Consider the following 9379-nt stretch of genomic DNA (forward strand, 5'->3'; position numbering starts at 1 on the left):
GGGCTCAAAGCATTGGGGGATGGACGGACTTGTTTTCTTATCGTGAATCAGAAGGAAATTGTGTATGGATGGGAGTTGCCAACGGAGGCAAAGACATTCCCTCCCTCTGGTACAGAATATGAGGAATCTCTCATTTGGAACAGGTTCCGTGCCTCGTTTGCACTTGACCGTTGCCACTGAAATTGGTGGACATCACAGGGGCTTGCTCTGAGAATAAAAACAGCTTTCAACACTTAGAAAATACTGTATTTTCTACAATGGGAACTTTGCCTGTTTTTTCTATCGTTGCCGGGTGGAATTTCAGCGGGTTGCAGTGCAGAAGTCTCTGCCTGAAAACAGAATTTGGGTCATTACCGCCATTCCTTACAAGTTCACCCCTGATTCTGCCAGGTTGACCACATCTTTTTATGCAACTTGGTGCAATCTGGCTGCTGTCAATCAATGGAGTCAACGGGAGGTGAATTGTTCCGCGTTACCTTTTTAAAGGATCTTAGCTTGGCATTGGCCCCCCACTAAACGATCAGCATTCAGAATGGAATAAGTCCTGATGGTTAACGCATTAAGGGCTCTCAGACAGCCTCTCCTGTGATTTAGCTTTTTCCAAAGGACTCGCGGTGCACTTGTCTAGCGATGCATTTTGCTAATTACACCATAGATTTCCCCGTTGATGAATAAGTGCTGAATTAACACAGGAGCTTTAATGTTTCGCTTTCCCTATTATTGTTGTACAAGGAGCCGTGCAGCAGATGCCGGCAGTTAGTTACACAAACATTAGTCTTAACGATTGGCCATTTGGATTTGGTGACAAACGGCATCCTGGTGGAAATCTGAGCCTCAAACCAATCAGGAAGTTAATGAGGAGAGAAATTACCACGGCAGCTTCCCCTTAATTACATCCACGCCAGGCGGGAAAGGAGTGCCATTGCGTGGATCTTGACTCATCAAAGGTGAACAAGGTCAGAGACCCCTTTGCTTTGCTTTTTGTATCTAGTGGAGATGGAAATGTTGCCAGTATTTCTTGCACTGTATTAGTTTTCAAATTCTTCCAATATTTCATATCAATCTGTTTTTATTTTTCATTTTTCCGGGGACAGGACACTTGCGGTTTCATTCCTGCTTGCTTTTCTTTTTCCTTGCCCTCTGCTTGAAAGCAGATCTACACCAGTTTTGGTCTACTTCATATGTCATAACAGCAGCAAGATTCCTGTTTGATAATACTGTGGTACCTCGGGTTAAGTACTTAATTCGTTCCAGAGGTCCGTTCTTGACTTGAAACTGTTCTTAACCTGAAGCACCACTTTAGCTAATGGGGCCTCCTGCTGCACCATTTCTGTTCTCATCCTGAAGCAAAGTTCTTAATCCGAGGTAATATTTCTGGGTTAGCGGAGTCTGTAACCTGAAGCGTATGTAACCCGAGGTACCACTGTAGCAATAATTTTATTATTGATACCCCACCCACCTGACTGGGTTTCCCCAGCCACTCAGGGCGGCTTCCAGCACATATAAAAAGCGTAATAAAACATCAAACGTTAAAACCTTCCCGACACAGGGCTGCCTTCAGATGTCTTCTAAAAGTTGTGTATCCTTGACATCTGGTGTGAGGGTGTTCTACGCTGCCCCAGCCCAGAACATTTTCCTGCCTGAAGCAGAACCCAAATGGCACCCACTCCCCAGGGCAAACACTTGAAAAAGTCCTGCTGCAGCATTCATACACTTAATTCCTGCTTCCCTTCCTTTCCCTGACCATTGCACGCCCCTTCTCATGGTGCCGCCTGAAGCAGGTTGCTCCACATTGCCACATGGCAGGGCCGGCCCTGGACTCCTCTCCCTGCACCCTTTCCATGTCAGGATGGGCAGCCACTGACACACGTCAATGTCTCTACGCATTTCCTTGGTCATTCCAACCATGATGGGAGTGGCAGAAAACTGCAAATGGATGGTAGAGAAACTATTACTAGTGGTGCTCAACACATCGTGGTGAGGGTCATGTGTTTATTAATGTGTATCCCATCTTTTAATCCCGGTGCAGAGAGAAAAGACCCCTTTCTGATTTCTCTGCACTTTCAGAAGATTTGGGAGAGAAGTGGATCTTCCTCTCGCTTTGTGCTAAAGTTTGGAGAAGTTGAAAAGGACAGTAATAATAATAATAATAATAATAATAATAATAATAATAATAATAATAATAATAATAATATACCCCGCCCTCCCCAGCCGACACCAGGCTCAGGGCGGCTAACAACCGATATAAAAACAAATTGATTGAAATACAACTTAAAAACAAGATTAAAATACATTAAAACATTAAAATGCAACCTCCACTACTGCAGGAGTTTTGATGCCTGTTTATGTTTTCCATAGGGGAGTTGTTAGTTGGTGGAGAGGAGGAGAGTGGCTGGATCAGGCTCTGTCGCTCATAGCTGTCAACTTTTCACTTTTCTTGCGAGGAATCCTATTTGAAATAAGGGAATTTCCCTTAAAAAAAGGAAAACATTGACAGCTATGCTGCCACTGTCTCGGCCACCCTGCTTCCCTCACCGCCTTCTTTCTCCACAGGACTGTTGGCCTCCATTAGCACCTGCCGGAAAACTTTTAATTGTGTTTGGATACCGATTTTATTATTGTCTCTGAAATTTATTGCTCTAAGGCGATGTAGGTTTTATCATCCTTCTGCTGCTTACGAGAAGTTGTTCGAGTGTTTCAGCTTTCTTCTGTTGGATAGCTTAGGTCAACGTTACTTTTTTGCAACATGTCTTCTAAATGACTTGCAATGTTTTATTTTGCTAAAACCAGCAGGGTAGGAATAATCGGAATAAATAATCATAATGGAACATTTTTTCCTCATTCCGTTTATATGCGTGGGAAGAACCTCTTTAATTGAATCACGCTTTATATATACTCAAATACATAATAATAATAATAATAATAATAATAATAATAATAATAATAATTTATATTTATACTCCCCCCTCCCCGGCTAAAACCGGGCTCAGAGAAGCTAACATCAAACGTATAACACATTAACGTAAAATCAGGCAATCAATTAAAATACATCCTAAAATCAGATCAGGAAGTTGAATTGAGGTAGGGTTGGGGGTTTTTTAATGCTTTGCACAATTCACAACCTACTCCTTGTCCTCATGCCTTCTTAAGGAGAGGTCAGGGGCTGGCAGTTATTACTATTAATATTTTGTTGTTGTTTAGTCGTGTCCGACTCTTTGTGACCCCATGGACCAGAGCATGCCAGGCACTCCTGTCTTCCACTGCCTCCCGCAGTTTGGTCAGACTCACGCTGGTAGCTTCGAGAACACTGTCCAACCATCTCGTCCTCTGTCGTCCCCTTCTCCTTGTGCCCTCCATCTTTCCCAACATCAGGGTCTTTTCCAGGGAGTCTTCTCTTCTCATGAGGTGGCCAAAGTCTTGGAGCCTCAGCTTCAGGATCTGTCCTTCCAGTGAGCACTCAGGGCTGATTTCCTTCAGAATGGATAGGTTTGATCTTCTTGCAGTCCATGGGACTCTCAAGTGTCTCCTCCAGCACCATAATTCAAAAGCATCAATTCTTTGGCGATCAGCCCACTTTATGGTCCTGCTCTCACTTCCATACATCACTACTGAGAAAACCATAGGTTTTACTATACAGACCTTTGTTGGCAAGGTGATGTCTCTACTTTTTAAGATGCTGTCTAGGTTTGACTAGTTAAATTTGTATACTGCCCTATATCCACAGGTCTCAGTTGCTAAGTGAGAGTCAACTTGTTTATTTTCTGATGGAAATTTTGTTATTATAATAGTTACAGGGCAAGCAGAAACCTTGTTCAACCTTCAGGTGCCGTGCTGCGAACAGCTTCATCTTCCTATCATGCAGCTGTTAAAAGTCAGAGGAGCGCTGCTGGCAGCAGAAAGGTGGCAACCCTTAGCAGGGGCAGACTTTGGTGCACAAATGACTTTGGTGCACATCATCAATGCACAAATGTGGTGCCTCCGCCTGTCACGCTCCGTTCTGCCCATGCCGTGCCATCGTTGCCACGCCCTGTAGTGTCCCCTAGGCTCAGTGCCCAGAGTGGTGGAACCAGTCACACAGTTCTGCCTCTGCCCTTACCCTATTCATCATTGTCTGTGGATAATAATACAGTGGTACCTTAGGTACCTAAGGGACCCGGGTGGCGCTGTGGGTTAAACCACAGAGCCTAGGACTTGCCGATCAGAAGGTCGGCGGTTCGAATCCCCGCGACGGGGTGAGCTCCCGTTGCTCGGTCCTTGCTCCTGCCAACCTAGCAGTTCAAAAGCACGTCAAAGTGCAAGTAGATAAATAGGTACCGCTCCGGCGGGAAGGTAAACTGTGTTTCCGTGCGCTGCTCTGGTTTGCCAGAAGCGGCTTAGTCATGCTGGCCACATGACCCGGAAGCTATACGCCGGCTCCTTTGGCCAATAAAGCGAGATGAGCGCCGCAACCCCAGAGTCGGTCACGACTGGACCTAATGGTCAGGGGTCCCTTTACCTTTACCTTAGGTTACATACGCTTCAGGTTACTGACTCCGCTAACCCAGAAATAGTGCTTCAGGTTAAGAACTTTGCTTCAGGATGAGAACAGAAATCGGGCTCCGGCGGTGTGGCAGCAGCAGGAGGCCCCATTAGCTAAAGTGGTGCTTCAGGTTAAGAACAGTTTCAGGTTAAGAACGGACCTCCGGAATGAATTAAGTACTTTACCCGAGGTACCACTGTAATAATAATAGTAAATTTTATTTATACCCCGCCCTCCCCAGCCAAGACCGGGCTCAGGGCAGCTAACACCAAATATAAAAACAATTGATTGAAATACAACTTAAAAAAACAAGATTAAAATACAACATTAAGTGGCGTAAGGAGGAGCAGAGTGGCCGAGGTGGCGGACTGGGAAACGGTCAGACCAATATTTATGTATGCAACTACGGCGGAAAGGTTATTGATTGCCAAAAATTGGAAAAGGCCTCTCCTCCATGCAGAGGAGGCGTATTTGACTCCCTGCTCCTGATTGCTTCTGCTGCCGCGGCCAAGCCTCCCAGCCGACCAATAGGGCCGGCTGGGGGGCGGGGCTAAATGTGTTTAAACAGCCGCGAAAGCACTCAGCTCCCAGTCTGTTCCTGCTTTCTTCGGATCTCCCGCCCTCCCTCCCTCTTAGGTCAGCTTCTTTTTGCGTATTGACCTTGCTATGGCCATCGGTTGGTTGTCTTGGTTGTCCAAGGGGCCTGGTAGGACTTTTTTATCCATTTGGCAAATTGGCACCAGCCTCTTGGTTTTTTCACCTACCTCGTAGCAATTCGTCACAACTTTCTGGCATTGGAGGTTAGGCATTGGAATATGTGTTCTGTGTTGGAGGATTGGGTATGCGCCATCATTTACCCCTCCTCTTTTGGGTATTCCGTTAAAAGAATCCGGCGGTCATGGATCCTGTCCGATGCCCTGCTGGTGGCTAGGGCCATAGCACGACCCCCGGTGACATCAGGGGGAGCTTCCAGTTTTATTTGCATCAACAAGCTCCTCCCATTGGTTGTTACCCTGATATGACTCCCAGCTGTGCGGGGTGGAGTCTGGTATTGCTGTTTTATCCAATGGTGGCACTGTGGGTTAAACCACAAAGCCTGGGACTTGCCGATCAGAAGGTCGGCAGTTCGAATCCCCGTGACGGGGTGAGCTCCCATTGCTTGGTCCCTGCTCCTGCCAACCTAGCAGTTCGAAAGCACGTCAAAGTACAAGTAGATAAATAGGTACCGCTCTGACGGGAAGGTAAACAGTGTTTCCGTGCGCTGCTCTGGTTCTCCAGAAGCAGCTTAGTCATGCTGGCCACATGACCCGGAAGCTGTACGCTGGCTCCCTCGGCCAATAAAGCGAGATGAGCACCGCAACCCCAGAGTCGGCCACGACTGGACCTATTGGTCAGGGGTCCCTTTACCTTTAAACCAATACCACTCACATGCTGTAACCAATAAAAGTTGTGGCCTAATTTTGCCCATTAACCTAAAATAATGTGTCTGTGTGTCTTATTATAATCCTATTCGGGTGAAGGGTCCTCGACTCACAAGCAGCAGCGTCCCAACGGAAAGAGACTGGTTATCTAAAATGATGGAATACTTCCATACTGCCAAACTTAACAGGGAGGATAAGAGGAGATACAGTACAAAAAGTGAATAAGGAGTAGGCTATCTTTAAGGAACACATCAAAAATTATGTGGGGAAAGTAGAATTTCTGGCAGATACTGAGTGAATCCAGAAAACGATTAGAGTGAAAGGAGAGGAAAGTTAAGACAAAAGAAGAGATTAAAGAAATAATGAAATGTGTTTAAGCTAGTTGGAAAAGTAAAATAGCGTAAAAAGAACGGCTGGAAGTCAAGTCACTTGGTGGGTGTCTGTGTGGGGTAGGTGTGTAGGTATGTTGATATGTACAGTATAGGTAGGTATTATATAGAGTAATGTAGGTATGTTTTATGTTATGAAAATAAGGTAGTGTGTTGTGTATGTGTATTGTGTAAATGTACAGTGGTACCTCGGGTGAAGTACTTAATTCGTTCCAGAGATCCGTTCTTAACCTGAACCTGTTCTTAACCTGAAACACCACTTTAGCTAATGGGGCCTGCCGCTGCCGCCGTGCCGCCGGAGCCCGATTTCTGTTCTTATCCTGAAGCAAATTTCTTAACCTGAAGCACTATTTCTGGGTTAGCGGAGTCTGTAACCTGAAGCATATGTAATCTGAAGCGTATGTAACCTGAAGTGTATGTAACCCGAGGTACCACTGTATATGTAAATGTATATGTATGTGTTTTATATGTTAATTAAAAAAATAGAAACCACACGTGTGGCAGTTGGCAGGTGCCCCATCAGGGATTCTGCACCGTAATTTCACAGGGATGATTACGGAGCGAAGGGGGCGGGCTTCTTCTAGCCACGTTTTCATTTATTCCGTAGAATGGTTCTCTTTTTTAAAAAACAAACAATAGTGGGTTACCAAAAAAAGGTGTTGTTTTGTATAGCACTGAAATTTTTAGGGTTCCCCCCCAAATTAAAAATAGTACTTCATCCAGTCGCACAGCAAACAGGATTCCTGACAGTAATTAATGTTGTGAGCTGCCTTGAGACCTACATAAATGAATAAAAATTAATAATGGATATATTAGTCTAGAACAGGGGTGTCCAACCGGTCAACTGCGGATCAACTGGTTGATCCCCAGGAGGTTTGGGTCGATCGCGGGCTCTTTTTCGTTGGGGGGGGATCCAGCCCCACCCCCTCGCCCCACCCTCCATTCGCACATGATCGCTTGAACGGAAGACGTAGTACTCGCTGTGAGGCTCTTTGTTTCCTGATCGATCTTGTGGGGAGCAACTTGTTCCTTTCCCCCTAAAGAAAGCTTTACATTTTTGACCTGCCCCTCTAAAAAACATTTTTGACTTGAACCCCCAAAAAGGTCAACAACTTTGACTTTCCTCCCTAAAAATAGCTCAGCAACTTTGACCACAACCCCCCAGGGGCAGATCACTGCCTTTTTTTTATTCTGTGAGTAGATCGCAGTCTCTTGGGAGTTGGACGTCCCTTGGTCTAGAAGGCATTCACTGCTACTTGTTGGTGTGTTGATCATAGAACCCTGTAGGCTAATAGCAAGCTCATTCTCTTTTGAGTGTAGACCATGGACTCTCTGAAGCATCACCATCCCTGCACATCAAAGAGGTGGAAGCAGGCTTGGAGGAACCTCAAGGTGTGCAGAGAACCCGAATGCAGAGAAATCCTCTCCAAAATGTCCCACTGAGGACTGAGCATGCTCAGTAGCCACCAAATCTTGGCTGACTGTTGCAGGAGAGGAAATGGGAAACTAGAAGAGGGTCACAGGACCAGCCCTCCCCAATGCAACAGGTTGTGGCTGGTTCCAGTTGCCGAACCTGTTTTTCATGTGGATTTTGCAGCTCATTCCAAGCATGGACTCCCATATCTAGCTGCAGCTTCCTTTTCCCCATGCCTGACTTCTCCAGGGACTAAACATCGGTTTCTTGCAAACATTTCAGAAGGTTGTTGTCGTCGCTGAAGAAGGTGGAGACTTAGGTTCCCAGTTAGTTACTGCTTGTGTATACCGACTGTCCGGACCTGGGACTGGTGCTATTCAGAACTTCTTTTACTGCTTCTGTTGGAGTACAGAGGGAAATGACAGCTGTGTATAAGAGCATGACAAATCAGTTGTCGCCCCATTTCTCTTGAATCATTTGTATACAAGAGATATTTGTTGTTGTTTTTTCAAATAATATTTATTATTTTCAGTAGGGAAACATAATAAAAAAGAAGAGATTAACAATAATAAAGACAAACAAAAAAACAGGAGAAAAAAAGAAAAAAGATACATACAACATATTGCCAATTAATTAAAATTAAGTACCATACATCTTCAAAAACGTAGTATTTGACTTCCTCGAATCTTTTCCATCCGAATTTCTAAGTAATTATATGTAGCAGTTTCCAATATCAGTGTTTCAAAAGACCATATCACAGTCCTAATCATACTACATAACTTTCCTTATCGTACATTTTCTTATTTGTAAATTTAATTCCATTTTAATCCTAGGCCTAATTGTTTCTTTTAAGTGATGACATATCTTTAATATTACAATATTTATTCAAATAGTCTTTAAATTTCTTCCAATCTTCTTGGTGTTCCTCTTCTTTCTGGTCGCGGATTCTCCCGGTGAGGTCAGCCAGCTCCATAAACTCCATCATCTTTATCTGCCATTCTTCTACCATTGGTAACTACAAGAGACATTTGAATGAGGAGCCAGTACAGAGCCTCTGGCCTGCCAGGCATCCTCAGTGGCAATTGAGGCTCCTGTAGCTTTCCGTATGTTGTTGGATTCCATCAGCCCCCACCAGCATGGCCAACGGTCAGGGATGATGTTGCCTGATGACATCTAGTCTACTCTAACATGTCAGTTTCTGTTTGGGTGAGGGGGGGATGCGTGCGAATGTTCAGGGTGGCAGGAGAGGATATATTGTTTACTAATATCCTTCCTAACTTGCACTAGCAAGTTCCTTTACTTAGCAGAGTTACAATCCCCTTTTACATGCACAGCAGGTGGCTGGTTGCAGGCTCGTGCAAGCTCACTATTATACAATTCAGTCTGTCTCAGATTGAATTGTACGTTCCTGGTAAGTTCCCTTGAATCCCTCTTAAAAGAATAAAGATGCCACAATCTTACTCAAAGTCAATAAAAGAAGTTTACTTACATCAGTTCACAGTTGGAACCCTGAAGGCAGACTTAGTTACAGATATGTACATGTGGATCTACCCCATATGGGGGAATAATCCAGGTGCTTCTGCTAGCTGAGAAGCTAGCAGAGCAGTCCCAGCTAAAAGCTGGTCAAACAAAGGAG

General features: G+C 44.7%; 1 protein-coding gene across 2 annotated transcripts in view; it reads left to right on the forward strand.

Moving 5' to 3' along the window:
- DMRT1 (doublesex and mab-3 related transcription factor 1) overlaps positions 1–9379 on the forward strand; it is a 230960-nt gene that overhangs the window by 54004 nt on the left and 167577 nt on the right. The gene's annotated exons all lie outside the window — the stretch shown is intronic.

Source organism: Podarcis raffonei, chromosome 17, assembly GCF_027172205.1.
Source record: "Podarcis raffonei isolate rPodRaf1 chromosome 17, rPodRaf1.pri, whole genome shotgun sequence".
NCBI classification, from domain to species: Eukaryota; Metazoa; Chordata; class Lepidosauria; order Squamata; family Lacertidae; genus Podarcis; species Podarcis raffonei.